Source organism: Podarcis filfolensis, assembly GCF_964270895.1.
Source record: "Podarcis filfolensis genome assembly, chromosome: 10".
NCBI lineage: Eukaryota > Metazoa > Chordata > Lepidosauria > Squamata > Lacertidae > Podarcis > Podarcis filfolensis.
In genome coordinates this window covers 48438495-48457900 of record NC_139612.1, presented here as the reverse complement: position 1 = coordinate 48457900, position 19406 = coordinate 48438495, and the positions used below count along the sequence as shown (strand labels likewise).

The 19406-nt window shown below is 40.4% G+C and overlaps 1 protein-coding gene across 21 annotated transcripts in view; it reads right to left on the bottom strand.

Annotated features, from left to right (window-relative positions):
* RBFOX2 (RNA binding fox-1 homolog 2) overlaps nucleotides 1-19406 on the bottom strand; it is a 175270-nt gene that overhangs the window by 155337 nt on the left and 527 nt on the right. The gene's annotated exons all lie outside the window — the stretch shown is intronic.

The window sequence follows — 19406 nt, the reverse complement described above, 5'->3', positions numbered from 1 at the left end:
CGCAGCTATCCCAGAAGCCAGAACAGCAAGAGGGATTGCTGCTTTCGCTGCACAGCGATCCCTCTTGTTGTTCTGGCTTCTGAGATTCAGAATATTTTTTTTCTTGTTTTCCTCCTCCAAAAACTAGGTGCGTCTTATGGTCTGGTGCGTCTTATGGAGCGAAAAATACGGGACTTTTGGGGTGACATATGCACAGGGCAAGAAGTGCTTCTAGACTTCTAACAAACACAGGATTTTCCTTTACATTGCCCGAACATACTTCTCAATTCCTCACATGAGACATGTTACAAAGCATGTTACAACAGTTTATTACTCGTCCTTTTAAAAAAAAATCTCTTCACAAAGAAAAGTGGCTTATTAGAAAGAACCTTTGGTAAGGCTTCTCCTTATTTTAAAATTTCTATGCTACCCTTCAATAAAAATGTTTCCAAGCGGCTTACTTACGAACACAAAACAAAAGTAACTGGTAACAAAAGAATAAACAGAAAACAGCAGATTAAAGCTGGTAGCAATAAAAACATAGCTTAACAATAACGATCTAAGGAAACAAGCCTGCCAAAAAGACAGCAAAGAACAGGCAACCCTCTGTGGGGAAGGCAAAAAAAATTGTGTGTGTGTAAAGAACAGGGATGTATTCAACCACGTGATTACTCACCTGCTATCTTTAGATACAGGTTTAACACTTCTGTTTTTGTGAACTAGCCATAACTGTAGTTGATTGTTAATGCTTGCAATAGTAAGTTTTGAACATTCAAATATCCTAGAGTGTATGGAAACATTCATTTCCCTGACACACCCAAAATAAACATGAACAGATCTTCAAAATCTCTTTTGTTACAAATCAATGTTTCATATATGGGAAATTCTGTCTAGCCTATAATGGGATCCCAAATTCAGATAGTTACTTTCACCTTCCTTATTCAGCTGATTTCAGTTCATATGTATGCAGCTACTGTGTGAATCCTGCCTTCTGGGTTGCTTGAATGACTCATCCAATTCTACTGTGGCTCTGAAGAGACCATTTTTTAAATCCAATGACGGTGAGATAGAAATATGTGGCTGTAAACACCAGCTCCAATATATGATCCATTCCACTCTCTCTCCTCCACCCACTAATGTCATAAAAATAAGCCGGAGTTCTTCACAAAGCCATCCTTATTTATCCGGCCTAGTTAACAACTTTAGTAAGCTTAACACACTACCTGAACACCCCATAACTATGTCCTTTTAGATAAGGCAGGCATATGCATGGACAACAGAATAGGTAAATACAACACTTGTGCCCTATGTTCTGAATCACTGCTGGCAGCCCACATATCCGCTAGCCTCAAATTCTTCACACCCACAGTGACAATTCAACGTAATGATTCATTGATGAGTATATAAAACCAAAGTAACACCAAACGTGAGCCAGTAACCTACACTTTCCTATTTCTACCTGTCAGGATACAAGAAATCACTCTTCTACACATTCTTGTGCATATCATGCACATACAGAAAACTTCCCTAATTTCTGTCAAATATGTAATGTGTGTAAGAGAGAACTGCTGCTGAAGGTACAGACGAAGAAAGACTAAGTTAAAATGCCTATTCTTCATCTTCATAGCCTTCCTAAGTGCTGAAAAGGCAAAACAAGGATTTGCCCAAGGCCTGAAAGGCTTGTTGTTGCAATTCATTAAAAAAAGACTCTGGATTTCATTTTGTAAACACTAAGAAGTCCTTGCAAAGCAAAACCTGTAGAAGTGAGCTTCCATACCAACTTCAGGTACTGTATTTCCTCTGTCTCTCTTTCAGAAAACACATCCTGAGGAAATTCTTAAATTCATACAGTGGGTTGGGTGGGCAGGAAGAGAGTAAAGATGAAAAACTGAACAGACTTCTAAAAACCCCAACAGGAAATGGATTGTTTGAAACCTTAGAATGAGCCACTTAAATGTGTATATGCTAAATAGATTTCCAGGAAAATTAACTAAATTTTAAAATGCTGTCAGTTGATTTAACTAAAAAAGTGAAAAAGAGCAATCTGAAAACAACCAAGACAGAACAGGAGGAGGACAGATAGAGACAAAGCAAATGTCAGCACTGAAACTCTTAAAAATTCAAGGAGGGAAAAAAAAGTTAGTCTCCTGGTGCCAAAATGGTATCAGAGAAAGCACATTCATAAATGAGGCCTTTTATAGTCAGTCATCACCAGACTCATCTCAGAAAGCCTCTAATGAAGGCCTCACTGCCTAAGCAGGCTGATCTGGATTCTATAACAAGAAAGTTACCAACATAGGAAAGCTGCTAGTAGTATCTATTCACAGGCAGGATGTGTGAATCATTGCTGCTTTCTTTTGCTAAGCAGCATTAATTACATTAGACTCAACAGTTAGTTAGTTAGTTAGTTAGTTAGTTAGTTAGTTAGTTAGTTAGTTAAACAAACAGGATTTCTATGCCACTTTAATCATCAAAGCCTAAACTATTTCATAAAATCACTTAGGGAACAAATGTGCTTGTTTTAAACTGCTTTTAATATTATGTTTTAATATTGTAACTCATTCAGTGTTAGAAACTCAGATGTATAAGCTAGACACCAAATGGCTCCTTAAACCAGGGCTATATTTGCCAAAACGGAATATATAGTTGCTGCTTTGGGGCCAGACAGCTCAAAAGCCGCATTTTTCAAGACAACTTTTTGGTTCCTGATTGCGCAGATAAAATATCACAGATAGAATTCTAAAGGAAGTTGTAATAGTGTGTGAAAACAGGCAAGATCCAAGGATCCCTAGGCATAAGGGCAGTATATAAATTCAACAAACAAACACTAGGTTGCAAGAGTTATTTCTTGAATCATTTACAGCAGTGTTTATTTACATGGGCTTCTGTGGATGTTTTCTATTAGCCTTATATCTACTTCTTCTGTTTTTGTTTAATCATCAAAAAGCAAGCTATGGAATCTCCCTCATCAGACAACCAAAGAATGTTGATCTCGACTGAAAGAGCAACGTGCTTTATACACAGAGTAATAAGACACGATGCCAAAGCCTGTATACATATAAGAGAAAACTGTTATTAGTGGCCTGTTCAAATGCCCAAAATATATTGTGCTAACCTCAGTTCTCACAACCTATTATTTCCACAGTAAGATAATAGGAATAAACGTTTATCAACATCCACACCTTGCTTTAAATAGAACAGCAGCTCAGAGAGGAGAATTAGAAATAGCAAGAATTGGAAGACAGGCAAAATAATAAGTTTAACACAGAAAGTTTCTATTTTTAAGAGTAAGTTTCCAATTACAATCTAGAGGCACATCAGTTGAACAAATTATCTGTAGGTTAAAAGAAAACCCAAGCTTGAAATGACTGGCACCACACCTTAAAAGAGATGGATGTGAATCTTCCAAAGGGATTTACCCATGAATTGAAAAATATTACAATATGGGCCAAACCTTATGAGCAGATGACATGTCCAGCCACTTACATAAACACATACATGTGCACACAAACCCTTGCTCTCTATGACTGTCAGTCTGTCAATCACACAGCTAATCATCTGAGGATACTCAATCTCTCCTGTCTCAGAAATCTCCTCGGATGCATGGCAGTAATTGCCTTTTCCCATTAGCCCACAGTGACAATGGCTGCCATAGCAACTGGCAATGATTTTAATAAATCCAATCTGCTTTTTCAAGGACAGCACATGCATGCCAGCAGTGACAGCACTACAGATAGGTTCTGTAAGGGGGAAGGGAAACCAACATCCACAGCAAGGTCAGAGGTTTAGCATTCAAAGGTGAGCAAAACAACTATGGAAAAGACAAATGCTTTCTTTTCTATACAGGCTACAGTGAGAGCAAATTATAAACATATTCTATAAGACACTGTTGTTTTTAAAATGTGTAGAGTAAGCAAACAGCCTCTGTTTACAAAGAGGTATTGGACCCTACGAAGCCAATATATCATCCATACAACATTTGCATTCTTAAGTCATACTGAACCAGAGCAAATAGTACTTATTCAGTAAATACCAAGTGGATTTTTTTAAAAACAAAAACAAAAAATTACTCAGCATTGAGACATGGAACAGCATGCGGTACTATCTCAATCAAAGAGTCTGCAGTCATTTCATTGTAATGCATGAAGAGACCGTAAGAGTTAACCCACTTTCAAATGTAATGTCTACATAATCACCAAGTTAGATGCCCCTTGTGCCAATGAAGAACAAGAATTCAAAGTAAGAAGCTCATAAAACAGGGGTGCCCAAACTTTTTTCAAAGAGGGTCAGATTTTATGAAGTGAATATGTGTGAGGGCCAACCAAAGTTGTTTAGGCCCCCAAAATGGACTTTGGACATGCCTGACATAAAAGATCTAGAGACACTTCTTCTGCCTTCTCCCAAACAATGGAATGTGAAAACTTCTGTAAAAGAAAGTAGATATTAGCAAGATTTCTGAAAATGCCCTATGTACCAGTGCTACACCATTGTCATTTGCATTATCAATATCAAACTTTCTAACTTAGGACTGCATTTTAAATACCCTATCAAGCCAGGCAATTTCCCTTGAAGTTAAAGAGCAGGCTGTTTAAAATATCACTAACAACCTATAGTCACCCAAAGCTCTTTAAGTTGTTAACATCAGCAGTGGTGAACTAACAGTAGCAAGATGGGAACACTCTGCTGTATGCTGAGTTTTACTGGAGATGCTGAATAACCAGAGCTTTGTATCATACCAGCTATAATAGATAGTGCAATGTAAGAGAGTAGTTTCTGCTATGATTTAAACCCAGTCTCAGAGTTATAAAAAGGGGGAAGGAAAATGAGGTGATGCCCAAACAAATAACAGAAAGACATACATGCAACTCTGCCTATCAGTCATGAGAACAAAAAAGGAACATAACAGGGGTTTGTAAAAAAAATCCACTTGGGGTGCTCACCACCATGCAACCTGTTCAAAAGTTGGTGGTTCTTCTGTTTTAGCCACACAGCAGAAATAACATGATTGCTTTTGTTCCCCCAAATACAGTATATCTATGAGCCTCGAATACTTTAAACATAATCTAGTACCTTCTTAGTGCAGACCAGAGGGCAAGGTGCACAAGGACTGAAAGCCTTGAAAGCCTGGGATCCACTGGAGTCAGCTCCATAAACATCATTTGGTGGCACTGGGCCTAATCCAGAACCAACTGCTACACTAGCTCCCCGGACAGCATAGCACAGAGCAGGGTTTAGCCTGCCCCCAGCTGGGATGAACTAAAGTGCTGTGGATGAAGCTATGGCTACACCATTCCATCATGCCGCTGACCCAGTCAGGGTTAGAAATTATCTGTAAACTACGAAGGGGAAAAGTCTGTTCAAAACTACTGTTTAAGAGGAAGGCATCTGCTTAGTGATCTAAGTCATCATTTTAAAAACCGTTCCTCATACAGAACACAATTCAGCAATTTCATTCATAATTCCCTGTATGATCCTGAAACAACAGTTTTCATAAGGGAAGAAACAAACCACAGGAAATACTACATTAGTTTGCTTTGCAGAACTCTTTCAGACTTATAAGTCGATACAAAAAGCCACTTCCTGGTTCGGAAGACTCAGAAGTAGTCGCGGCATTATGCCATGTCAAGATTTCCCTACCTTCCTGAAAAATTAATGTGAGGCAAAACATTAACAGAAGTTACACATCTTGCTTCTTCAGTCTGTACCAATCGTTTTGCGTGGAACACACAAATAAGAACGCAGAACTTTTTTCAAAAGCAGATATCCTCCTACCCCAGAAACAGTAACAATTTTCTTTATGTGAGAAGGGAGAAGAGAGAGAAGAGAGAGAGAAACGGCACACACAGAAAATGTTTGCATATTCTGCTCCTGACTACATCGTATCTGACTGAGGAGGGAAATATTTAAAAGCTACAAGTTAAGATACACTTTCAGTGTTTCCATCAGAAGTAGGAAGGGCTAAGTGTAGAAAAGCCCCACCCACCCCCTAACCACAACCACAGACACCAAATGATACACCTGCCATCATAGTTACAGTCTCCGACTATCCCACATGATACTAAATAAAACCTAAGTGAGTCCTTGTTGGGTCAGCACTTCTGGGCATACTCCCTGATGGTAGTAATTACTCTATGTATCTGCAAATGCCTCCTAAAATTAGCAAACCCCTAAAAAAGCCTTTGCATCTCTGACTTGCAGGAAGAGTTTCAGCTGAGTTCAGATCTCAGGACCTGAAAAGCCTCTAGGGAAAGCTAAATTTGTTGATATTACAGAGGGACATTACATAAGGGCACTTATTTAGTCCACTTCTGTTGTAACACAGAAAGGAACCTGAGCATATACTGAAAAGAAAACAAGTGGGTCCCATCCCAACTGCTCTTTCTCTGCTTTTTATAGCACAGCACTAAACAGCAGTTTTGTCATGCTCCAGACAAGCACCATAGGAAAAACCTGACACAGCCATAATGGGGAAAGGGAGGGGGGGGTAAATCCACTAGGCTTTTAATTACCATCCCCAGAAGATACCTCTCAGATATGTCTTGCGCAATACATTAATTGCACTGAGAGGGAAAATATCAACAAACAACCAGAATGTGCTCAAACGATGGGAATGGTACATGTTCTATTATGTACATGACACCCAAGTAAAAAATTTTTTTAAAAAAATGTGCTCCCCCATCAGGCTAGATATGAAAATAGTTTTTAACAACCAGATTACATAAATAGCAATATCAATGCTGATATAAATCTTCCCCAATGAAGACACCAAAGTTGTAAATGCTATATGCACCACTGGAGATATCCTAATATTACAGTTATTAAAAATGAATATGCCCAATTCTTAGGCCAATACACCATTCAATTGATCTATGTATAGAGGCATTTGTCACAATCCCCCCCCCAAAAAAAAACCCATTACACAAGCACCACATCCTAATGTGAGTGGTCCCTAAAGGTCTGGATAGATTTCAAAATGAGAACAAGCACCATGAAATATAGGCAACTGTCAGGTAAAGCCTGTGGAAACTTCTGCTGCAGCTGCATATAAATATTTAGCTGCACAGATAGAAATTTAGAGTATAAAGGCCTCTCCCTACATTTAAAATGAGAAAAGGGCTGTGTGGGGGACAGGTCCTCCACATACACACAGAAAAGTTTAGCTGTCTTGCTCTCAAATAACGTAACTTGAATCTAAAACACCAAGAAAAACAAAAACTCAAATGTCTTCAACAGCAACTGTGCACTGCCTTGCATTTAGAAGCGAGTGTACTAAAAATAGAAAAGGAGAAGAAAATGTGTTAAATCTCAGAATGCAACAAAGTACAGTGGTACCTCGGGTTACAGACGCTTCAGGTTACATACGCTTCAGGTTACAGACTCCGCGAACCCAAAAATAGTACCTCAGGTTAAGAACTTTGCTTCAGGATGAGAACAGAAATCGTGCTCTGGCGGCGCAGCAGCAGCAGCAGGAGGCACCATTAGCTAAAGTGGTGCTTCAGGTTAAGAACAGACCTCCGGAACAAATTAAGTACTTAACCCGAGGTATCACTATAGTTCTAATCCTTGGGCAGTGGCATTGTCTTGTGAGAACTGCACTTCAGAGTCACTTCAATGCAACTATAAAATGGAGCTCTCAAAAAAACGCTCCAGCGAAGTGGAACTAGTTGCCTCTAATTGGCCCACTCACTTCATTACTGGATGCTCTTCTTACCCCTTAGATGTAATCACTCAAAGGAGACCATTATGCATGCACATAAGGTGTAATAATCTAGTATCTGAATAAGCAAGACTTAAAGATTGCCAGAGTCATCACAAATACCTACTTATCAGCCCGTCACAAGTCAGGCGGGTCCTGATAACTTTTTTAATCAACTAGACAAAAGCACAAACACTTTGACAAACAGGAATGGACAAAAACAACAACACTACACTTATAATTTGTCCAGCTCTTAGCATTATTATTGCTGTCAGACTTGTGCAACTCCACCATTATCAGCAACTATACCAGTGATTATATTGCGGCTGATAATTGTGGAGGAGATGCATGATTGTATGAAAGTCCTGAGCACAGCTTCAATTACTGGTGATGGGGGAAAGAGCAGTGAATGAAGTCTGAATTCAAACCCACAAATCACTCAGGCTGTTCTCTCAGGCCAAAATGGAGATGTGAACAAGTATTTTTTTGAGAGAGAGACTTTGTGAGTATAGAACATCAGTGGCATAGCATGGGTTACCAGTGCCCGGGGCCATGCGGTGGGGGGAAGCAGGGAGGGAAATGCATGCATGGAGTACGCATGAACATTCAACTGCCTAACTGCATCCACATCACCCAAGAGATCGCATCTGGTTCACATGGAGAAGCCGTTTTCAATGGAGTCCAGCAGCGGAAGAGCGCAGCTGTATTAACGCAACACCGGTGTTGAAATTCTGTGCACCTAACAATTTTGCGACAAGGGCAACCACCCCTGTGGCTCCCCCCACACTACGCCACTACAGAACTTAACAAAAGGCAGAAGACAGAACTTACAGAAGAATGATAGGAAAACAGGCAAGTTGCTGCATTCTAGCAAAATGCTCATAAGGAAATGGGCACTATCTTTTTTTTTAAAGAAAAACCATCATAGTGAATGGTTCATTTTAAACTTGAAAGTTTGTGCATGAAAACAGTATCAGTTAAAGCTTTAGTTGATTCAGAATCATTGTTGAGGACAAACTAATCAGTGGGGCTATAAGTTATAGTCATATATATTTGGATTCTATGTTTTTTAGTCTCTCCTAGGTTCTTATTACTGCAATATGGAGTGAAAAAATATTAAAAGATAGTCTTTCCTTCAAACAGTGTCTGACTTCCTTCAATATCTCAAAAAGCACAGATACAGTGGTACCTCGGGTTAAGTACTTAATTCGTTCCGGAGGTCTGTTCTTAACCTGAAACTGTTCTTAACCTGAAGCACCACTTTAGCTAATGGGGCCTCCTGCTGCTGCCCTGCCGCCAGAACACAATTTCTGTTCTCATCCTGAAGCAAAAGTTCATAACCCGAGGTACTATTTCTGGGTTAGCGGAGTCTGTAACCTGAAGCATATGTAACCTGAAGCATATGTAACCCGAGGTACCACTGTACTAGGGTTTCTGTAAGATGCAAACGTATTTACATTTTATCAGTTAAATAACAGACTGATCAACTAAGATTGCCTATTAATTAGGCTGCTTTACAACACATAACTTATTTTGTCCCACAGGTAATTAAGTGAAGCTTCCTTGTTCCCAATGTGGTATCATTTCTATTATAAGGCACTTGCCCAACTCAATCTCTTTGACCTCCTCTTCCTCAAGCTCTGTACCCTTCACTCTTCCTATTTTCTCAATACTTGCCAAAAAGCCCAAGTATTTTGACTTTTCACTACCAAGGAGCGGGTTTAGATTATGCAAACATGGTTAATTTATACAGTGTCTTATGCCTGCACATTTTAATACCCTTGGTACAAATTGAGTGTTTTCTCTCTCTATGGAGTATAAATTAAGGTTACCAGATATTTTTCAATGAATCGGGGGACACTTTTCAGCTTCAGCGGATTTTGTATGGGGACTGATTTGTAAATCCAGGGACTGTCCCCGGGAAATGGGGACGTCTGGTAACCTTAATATAAACGCAGCCCTGGTTTTATCGAGCCTCAGGATATCCAACTCATATATTGAACAGAAAGCAGATATACAGTCTTCAGAAAACAGAAAATGAAAACATTTTTGTGAAAAAAACAAAACAGTTTGCTCAGCAAACATTTTATTCAAGCACTGGAGATTTAATACTGAAAGCAGTGGCTATCACCATACACTTCACAGAGAGAATAAAAATGCATATAACATGCAGGTTGTTCTTCATCGTGCAATAAACACAGCGTTGTGTAATAATAAAGATTTCAGGTCCATGCCACATACAGATTCATCATTTCACTAATGTAAGGGATCTCCTCACTACAGAGGCAAAATATTCCATTTTTTATTGTATCATCATCATGTGAAAACTAAACTACCGGTATACAGACAAGAGGCAAGTGAATTCAAAGAGGGCAGACCTATTCTGTAAAAAGGCATCATGTAACACTATGTCCCACTTCACTAGTCTTCCTGTAGTACAATCAAACATCAGTTTGACAATTTGATTAGGCTACAGTGCACATATGGGGAAGAAACCAATCAGGTTCTTGCTCTCCAACATCTCTCAACCCCAGCCTAACTGCTGCCTATCGGCCACTTTTATTGTCCCTTCGAGCCCATTTTCCTTTCCCCCTCACTAGGCCTGGGTCCACAGACTCTAGGCAATGCATCTTCCATTATCTGAAAGGAAAAAACCTGGACACATCAGTCACCACTAAGTATGCCTTGAGGTATACTAGACAAAGTCTGCTGCATTCAGGAACAGGGCCTCTACGCTTGGTTTAAGACTAAAAGCCCGTCACTTGGGGATTAGACGCTGTGTAAATCTGTTGGTGTTTAAAGTATCACAGTACTCTTAGTTATCAGGAGTCACGGGTAGCAGCAACACAACTGGGGGGAATACAGGCAGCAGGCCCTGTAACTCTGTGCACAGGGCTGTAGTGTATCCTTAAGTTTAGGTGATTCTGGTACCACTCATAATACTGGACATGGCAAGGCCCAAAACTCTTTCCCTTCGTAACCAGTGCCATTTAACCAACAATTGTGCTTTGAATTGGGAGCAGTGCACAAACTATGAAAAGAACTCCAGTTTCTCATTTTCTTTTTAATCAAGAACAAGCCCTTCTTCACACAAGCAATTCTTTGAAAAGCTTTTGAGACTTATGAGGAAGTTAGAAAAGGAGGGCAGTTCAAGAGAGGGTTTTTTGTTTTTGTTTTTTTAAGCACTGAACTGATCAGTCCCCGTGTGGCACAGCAGGTAGCAAGGCACAGCAGCAAGCTGTACGTAGTAAGAAACAAAAAATGCAGCCAATGATGTATTGTAAATGGAACCAAGTACAAATGGCAAATTCATACATTCCAATATGAACAGAAAATACAGGGAACCCACAAAACCTTTGCAGACCTCATATGCATGCTAGGAGATGCTAGGTGCAGAATTAGTGCTTAGTGCACAGACCCTTGGAATGATACGTTCAGTGGTGACGTCATATCTGTGGAACCCTCTCCCCAGTGGATAAGTACTTGGCCACATCATTCTTTTATTTCAGGGAACAGATGAAGACGCGCCTCCTGCAGCAGGCTTCTGAATGAGGGTATCAGTGACTTAAATAATTTAGGAAGAATTTGATGATCATGCTTGTTAGAAACTGTACCAATATAACTGTTTTCAACTTTTACATTTTGTGGATATTGTTAAGCATGCGTTTTATGTTGTTTATTATGCTATAAAACACCCTGTAGTCTTTGGATAAAGGGTAGTATACAATTGGCTAAATAAATAAACAAATACATTTTTAAAAGAAACTGCTTCTCCAGAATGGGGTGGAGGATGATGTAAGCATACATGCATATGTGTACAGTGGTACCTCGGGTTAAGAACTTAATTCGTTCCGGAGGTCCGTTCCTAACCTGAAACTGTTCTTAACCTGAGGCACCACTTTAGTTAATGGGGCCGCGTGGCGGCAGCCGCCATCACGCAATTTCTGTTCTCATCCTGAATCAAAGTTCTTAACCCGAGGTACTATTTTTGGGTTCGCGGAATCTGTAACCTGAAGCGTCTGTAATCTGAGGTACCACTGTATTTCAGCACAGCAGGCCCCCAGAGTGCTGAGAATATTATAAGATGGCAACAGTCCTGAAGACTGCACAGTCCTTCTGTGGCTCTCTGTCTCTGGTTGGTTTGGCATGCAAAAACACGGCTTTGCACACAGCAATTTGTACATGTGCACCAAAATCATTTTGCAAACTGTGGTGCCTTATCCATGAATGCATATCAATCAACCTACCTGCACCTATGTGCATATACAGAGTTAGTGAAGTGACAATGCAAAACTAGATTATGCATGGATAGAATACCAGAGCAGCACTTCCACTATCCCTTGGGAAGAAAACAGCATTAGGATTACCATGTGGATGACTCTCTATGACTTCACCCAAACCTCCTCAGCGTAATCTGCCATTTAACACAGCTTGAAAGAAACCACTTTCAATGGTCAGTCAATATGCTGCAGCTATTTCTTTCCCTCTTCATCCCTGGCTGCAAGAAATAAGTCCTGGATTCATATAGCAGCCATGATCCGATTTGCTCCAATCCCAGCTCAAGCAGCTTTATACCACCCCACTAACAAGATCAGTACAGGCCAAACAGGGTTTATCCAGGCTGATCAGAGATGGATTAGATAACGAAACCCTAACTGCCTAAAGCTGTCTGCTGCTGCAATGGATAAAGAATGAAACATATGAGATATATTGCACACTGCCTCTAAATTAGCCTCTTGCACCTAATTGTTGCTTTCAGAGTTCTGTTGTGACCCAAAAATTAAAGTATATTGTGTACTGTATAAACAACATTTGTATAGCAAAATTGTTGTTATTGTTTATCAGCCACTAAACTGTTGTGGTACTAGTCGAACAGAGGACAATAGGAATGACAACCCACTGTAACTTTTGTGATAAATATAGACAAAGTCAGAAACCTATCACAGCATCTGTAGAGCACATGCATTCTTATTAACTACTGGTTTATATTTTTAAAATGCATCCCAAAAACGTTTGTCCACAAAATAAGATCTTCAAGACAGCTAACCATCATAACAATTAAACACACTGTACAAATAACATCAAAAAATATCCGCAACAAAACCCCTTAATGGAAAGCAAAATGCAGAGCAACCACTCAAGAAAACGTCCTTTTGAGTAGCAGAGAAATACAGGGGTTGAAGCTAAATTTCATGGGGCAAAGTCATCCAGAATGCAGGTGCCATTAGCAGGAATCTCTACCACCACTTCACTTCTGTTGAGCCAGGACAGAAAGTAGGGCCTCCCCTGAGGACTGAAACATGTGGATGTGTACATATGGAAGACAGCATATTTTAGATACTGCAGTCCCCATGATACCGAGGGGTTTGAAGACTAGCACCATCACTTTGGATTAGATGCAAAAAATATATTGAGGGATCCCGTGAAGATGGCACAATATGGGTGTTATGTGATCATAAACTCTGGCTCCTATGAGAAGCCAAACTACATTCCACATCAATTGAAGTTTCTGGATTCTTTTGAAAGGCATCCTTATAAATGATGTTACAGTAATCCAATCTTGATGTTATCAAGGTATTTATGGCTATGGTGAGGTCTGTATTCCCCAGGAAAGTGAGTTGTAATAGACGGAGTTCCACAATTTAGGCTGTAAGAAGCGTCTGATCAGGAGGAAACTGCAGTTGATACCGCACAATGAATGGGTTCTCTCTTACACACAATCATTTTCTGACAGTATTTGTACCATTATTGTTGTTCCATCTCTATGAACATAACATTACCAATGTCATAACTACTATGGCACATTAGTGAAGAGTTCAATTCTCCTTCTTTATTCCCATTCCCATACAACTGACTACAGCAGGTGATGGGGGAACAGTGGCTCCACTTGAGCGTCCATGTATGCTTTTTACCCTCACAAAGCAACTTATGTGCAGAAGAAATCAAGAGACAGAGAAGCCGAACATAAAGAACTGAAAAGTATGCCCTTAAGAATAAAATGGAGAAATATGTCTGGACTAACTAACACATAAGGTATTATTCTTAAGGCGAGCCGGAATGATGAGATAATACACAGTGCTTTCAAACCCATAAAATTTCTAAGACTCCTGAGCAGCAGGGTATGCCTTATAGCAACAGTAGCCGATGTGGTACCCTCCAGATGTTGTTGGACTACAATTCCCATCATCCCCAACCAATGACCATGCTGGCAATAGCAACTGAGTTAAAACTCCAGCAACATTTGGAACAAATCACGTTGGCTACCCCAACTTACAGAATACTATTTCCAGCATGATACATCTCATAAACATGCCACTACATATGTTGGACATGCTTCTGGTTTCTTGAAAAGTAAGTTTTCATATGTTCAGTATTAAAAACTGTAAATCAAAACAAGTCATTTTTCCCTATGGATGCTAAAATGTGTATTTTGTAATATTAAGACTCCTAAAATGTGATTAGGTAGGTCACAATCATGGACATATTTGCATACCTGTAAATATTATTTTTTTCCAGTATTGCAAGAAAACCTGGGCTACTGCAACATTTAAGGCCCAAGGGATATTCTATATATATTGGATGGGAGGCAAAGGAAAAGTTACATTAAAATAGTTGCCATAGGATATTAGTTTCAATTTGAGAAATTTCAAATTCATTGCAAACTTAAGTCTCTTGCTACAATTTTCTTACAGTTTGCTAGAACTGTTCATGTTTTGCTTGCATGAAACACATTGACACAACATGATGCTAAAGTCTCATTTGCACATGAAGTGTGCAAGGATTCTGTGTTAATTAAGCATTCTGTGTTTATACAGTCGTACCTTGGAAGTCAAACAGCCTAATTCTCAAACGTTTTGGCTCCCAAGCTCCAGTTTGGTTCCAGTTTTCGAACGTTTCGGAAGTCGAACGGACTTCCGGAACAGATTCCACAATTATGTGGCTAATTGCATATCAGGAGGTAACAGAGAATCACACAAAATGGGACAAATTCCAGAAGCTAAATGGAACATTAGTGTGCCTCAGCAAGAGAATGAACATCCACTTGGGGCCACCAACCAGAGTCATAGAGGCAATCAAGAGCTCTTTGAACAGTTTTCAAAGAGTGGGAACACAGTCAGTGTCAGCAACAGAAAGGAGCATCAAGCACACAGTTACTTGTCCAAGCAGCACTCAGCAAAGTAATACATTTCTGTAAAGAATAGTTTCAGTTTAGAGTATTTTCCTAACTTGGCAGATCAGAAGGAAGTGTACACAACAATTCTCTTTTTAAAACAATTTACCTCATAGTCTCTAAATAGTTTAAGCAAAACATGTGGCCAGAGAAGCAAATGCAATTCTTTTTTTTAAATAAAGGTTTAAAAAGCTTCTAGAAACAAAGGGCACCAGCAAGAGATAAAACGCTTTCTACCCTCCTCCAGATGCAATTTTCAAGTTTTCCCCTCTTAATTTACTAGATGCACCTCTATACAAACATTTTCATAATACAACTGCAAGTACAAGCTAAGTATCCCCAACAATTAGAATCACCCATACCCAAAAAGTAACCGAAATATGTGCTTGTTTCTTCCATCTATGTATATTCAAGCATAAAGCTATCAATGGCTCATTAAGTCACTACGGTTATATACCATACTGGTCTAAATACAGGCCATACTTTCCCCCCAAATCTGGTTTATATAAACCTGAATGCACCCTACAATTGCAGTCTCATAAGTAGAGAAGCCAGGAATTAATATGAGACCTTGGGAACTACACGGAACTTCAGCTCTTTTGCAAAGGATCACCCACCCTTCTCAAGAGGTAGCCCTGGCTGCCTGGTTAGTTATTCATTGTGAAACAAGTCTAGAGGCTGCATGTGTTCTTTCAGATTTTAAAGAGTACCATGTGGTGCTAGCAGAGAATTTAAGTGTGTGTGTGTGTGTGTGTGTGTGTGTGTATCTCTTTCCAAGAGATCTTGTTTTAGGGGGTGTGGCCTATATTCAGGGACAATTTATTTTTGGTATTCCCTCCAGAATCAGGGGCTTCTGAATATTAGTTGCTGGAAAGCACAAACAGGGAAGATGCTGTTACACTTAGTTCCCGTTTGTGGGCTTCCCAAAGACATTTGAGTGGTCACTATTAGAACAGGATACTGGAATAGATGGGCATTTGGTCTGATCCAAGCGGTTGCTACTGCATAATGTAATCCAACACACAGTACACTATGAACCCCTCTCAGCAGCATGAAGAAAAGAGATATCACAAATTATAAATCAGTATTTGGATGAGGTGTTCTCTTAATTTATTAGACTGTCAATCTATATCACTTCAGACTATGTCTGTTATTAAGAGTTTAGCGTGAACCAAGAGTTTTTGGATTTGCTCATTGGGTGGTCTTCTCCCAGGCACTCTCTTTCAAAGTCAGTCTGGGATTTGGAATATAATCTGGCTCAGAGACTACTTGCTAGGCTAGAATGCAAGTTCTTTTTGCATACTAAATGATTACCTATTAATACATGCTCGATATTCCTCATTCTCTCAATAACCAGCCGTATTTTTCCTATACATTAAAAAAGCCAAACATCAGTTTGTTTCCCATCATCAGTGAAGGGAGTTTGCATCTACTTGCTTTCCCCAGGAACAAGTGAGGGGAGGCAACTGATTAGGAGACCACAACTAAGTTTCATTGCTAGGAAGTGAATCCTTCACTAAAGAGGTACTCTCTTTCCCTGCAATGTTACAGGTGCTGTCTAGGTAGCTATGATGAGAAACAACTGCACTTTTTCGTATGCAGATTAGCTTACTAAGGATGGAGGAGTCTATCCTCACCTGCAGATTTAAATAGCAGACTGCAACCATTCTGAGCTAGCAAATCTGATTCTGAGGAAGGGCAACAGGATGGCCCCAAGTTCTACCAGAAAGTAAGTCCTCTGGCCCACCACCCGACACACAGCATGTTTTCTGGCAGGTACAGTGGTACCCCAGGTTAAGTACTTAATTCGTTCCGGAGGTCCATTCTTAACCTGAAGCAGTTCTTAACCTGAAGCACTACTTTAGCTAATGGGGCCTCCTGCTGCTGCCACACTGCTGGAGCAGGATTTCTGTTCTCATCCTGAAGCAAAGTGCTTAACCTGAAGCACTATTTCTGGGTTAACAGAGTCTGTAACCTGAAGCGTATGTAACCTGAGGTACCACTGCAGTTCTTTGTGCTGGCCTTTGTGCAAACAACAGCTAGAGAATTTCAGGAGAAAGAGACAAAGAGGGACACCTTGCCACTCATTTCCCCAGAAATAAAATAGCTGAGATAGGCACAAATTAAGCTAGCATGTCCTCCTGTTGCCTAGATTATATTTTATCAATAGAAAACAAACACCTCATTTTAAAGTTAATAGTGCAATCCTAACTCCCAGATATAATAGCTGAGACAGGTTAGCTGGAGCTGGAAATAGGCTGCCATCCATGACTCGGGCTGCCATCAATGACATAGTCCAGGGTACCTACTCATACTTGTTAAGGGAAAGCCCTGCTAGCAGAAGTTAAATCAGCAGAAGTTACACCAGTGTAGAGGGCAGAAAAGGATTGCATTAAGGGGGAGAAGTGGGATAACCAAAGTTATGCTGCATGCTAACTCCATTCACTGATTCACAGAGCTCTACGAAACTCAGCAGCCGAAAATGTGGGTGTAATTAAATTCAGTGCACAGGAATCAATGGAAAGGCAGAAAATGAAAGTCTACACTGCACACGCACCCCCCCCCCCAAAAAAAAACCCTTACTACACACACCCTGGCCAGAAGCAGTTAGGATGCAAAGTAATTTACCCCCTGACAAATCTGCCTGGTTAGGATGACTCTGTAAGTCTATATTAGACCACTGTAATCAATGCTGAGCACTGGAGTACCCAATGAGTCTCATGGCTCAAATAGACAAAAGCCCAATGTGTCCCGTGGCTCAAATCAGGTACATTGGCGAAAGAAATGAAATGTGAATGAATCTAGGGATTTAAACAGGAAGTTCTTTGTGTCCATTGAATTATAAAGATATTCTTTGCTTTCTAAGAAATGAAAGAGTCCAAATCCTTAAACAAATTGAGGGAGGGAAAACAAGTATGCATTTGTAAAATGACATTTTAATAACTTTATACAAAATGTATTTGTACATTATATAGTTCATATTAGTTATATCAAGGACGGCTGTGCAATATAGTACTATTCCTTCACCACCAGCTTGTTAATTTTATGTATCTGATTTCTCCTGTGTCACTTTAACTGTTCTCCATCTATAACAGACATCAGTGCCTGCAATTCACAACCATTCATACTTTGGTAGCACCCCACTGCTAGTAATGCAAAAAAAGAACTCTTTCAGCACACAACATTCATTTCTTCTCCCATGGACAGTCATGGAGAAACTCTGGTTGGTTGCAAGCATAGAACTGCCAGACTAGACTCTGAAATAAGGCTGCAAATAAGCCTATTTCTAAAAGATGCCCTTTTCTCTAAGGACCACATTCTGTTCTACAGCAGTACAACTCCACAGATTATAACAAATGTCCCCCATCTCAGAACATCATAGCTCAATACAACTGTAAATGACTACTACCAAAGTAGTAGACATTCCCTTATTTTTGAGGTTTCAGACTGGCATCTCTAGTAGATTACCACAAAACTCAAGGTAATTGTTTCCTCCTCTATCACTGGATGGATGAATGAATGTCCCTGAAGTGAATACTTAGGAAGCAGTGGAGTAACTTCATCTGCAGTCTGTATGTCACATCCAGATTAGGGTGGCTATTCTTGGGGCAAGCTTGATCATATCTAAGTTGCATTTACACTTCAGCTGAGCGGTATACTAGTTTATCTGGGTGAGTGACAAGTGTGAGTGAAAGCTGTACAACATCTTGATGAACAAATGATTTTTTAGGAAGAGTTTAAAACCTGAGTACCATGCAGCTATCTTTGACAGCCCCAGAGTTAAAATGAAGTCCATACAGTGCAATCCTAGGCATGTGCATTTACTCCCAGGCAAACCTGAATTGGATTGCAACCTCAGATACAAGCAAAATATCCAGAGCCACTTCATAAAACTCTACAGTTCTTCCACAAAGCAATGAGAGGCCTAATAAACTTTCTTGTGGAACAGATCCAAATGCAAAGCTATTTGCCTCGAACTGCCGATATGGGTGCGATCCAAAACAAAAAAACTTCGTCTCTTTCTAGGCCCTCCTCTCACTTTTTAAAACCGAAGACCAGCAATGCATGCTCGTTTGCAAGTGTCAACCGTGACGGTCTACACGTAGGTTGACAAGCCGTTCCCTTACAAAAAGGCTTGATGGTGGTGATGATGTTGTTGATGATGATGTTGCTGTTACACTTGAGGCAAGCCACCACAATATGCTTCCCCCAGCTGCCCTCCCAGACCAACCACGGAGCTGCAGGATACCCTGCCCACACCCTGCTGGGTCCTCCACGTTTGCGAAAGCCGCTTAGCTTTCCTCCCCACCCTCCCACCTACCCCGCTATGCCTAGGAGCCTAACACCGGCCCGACGAGGGGGGGGGGGTCAACGGGGCCAGCATCCTCCCAAAGCGGCGCTCTTCCCCCAGACTCCTGTGGGGGCGAGAGACAGGATACCCTCCAGTCTAGTCTCACGCGCAGAGACCCGTGCGCGCGCGCACAAACGCACCCGCGCCCGGGCGAGCGCGCCCCTCAAGGCCACAAGGGGGGGGGGTTAAGGCGGCCGTCTAGGGTGGCG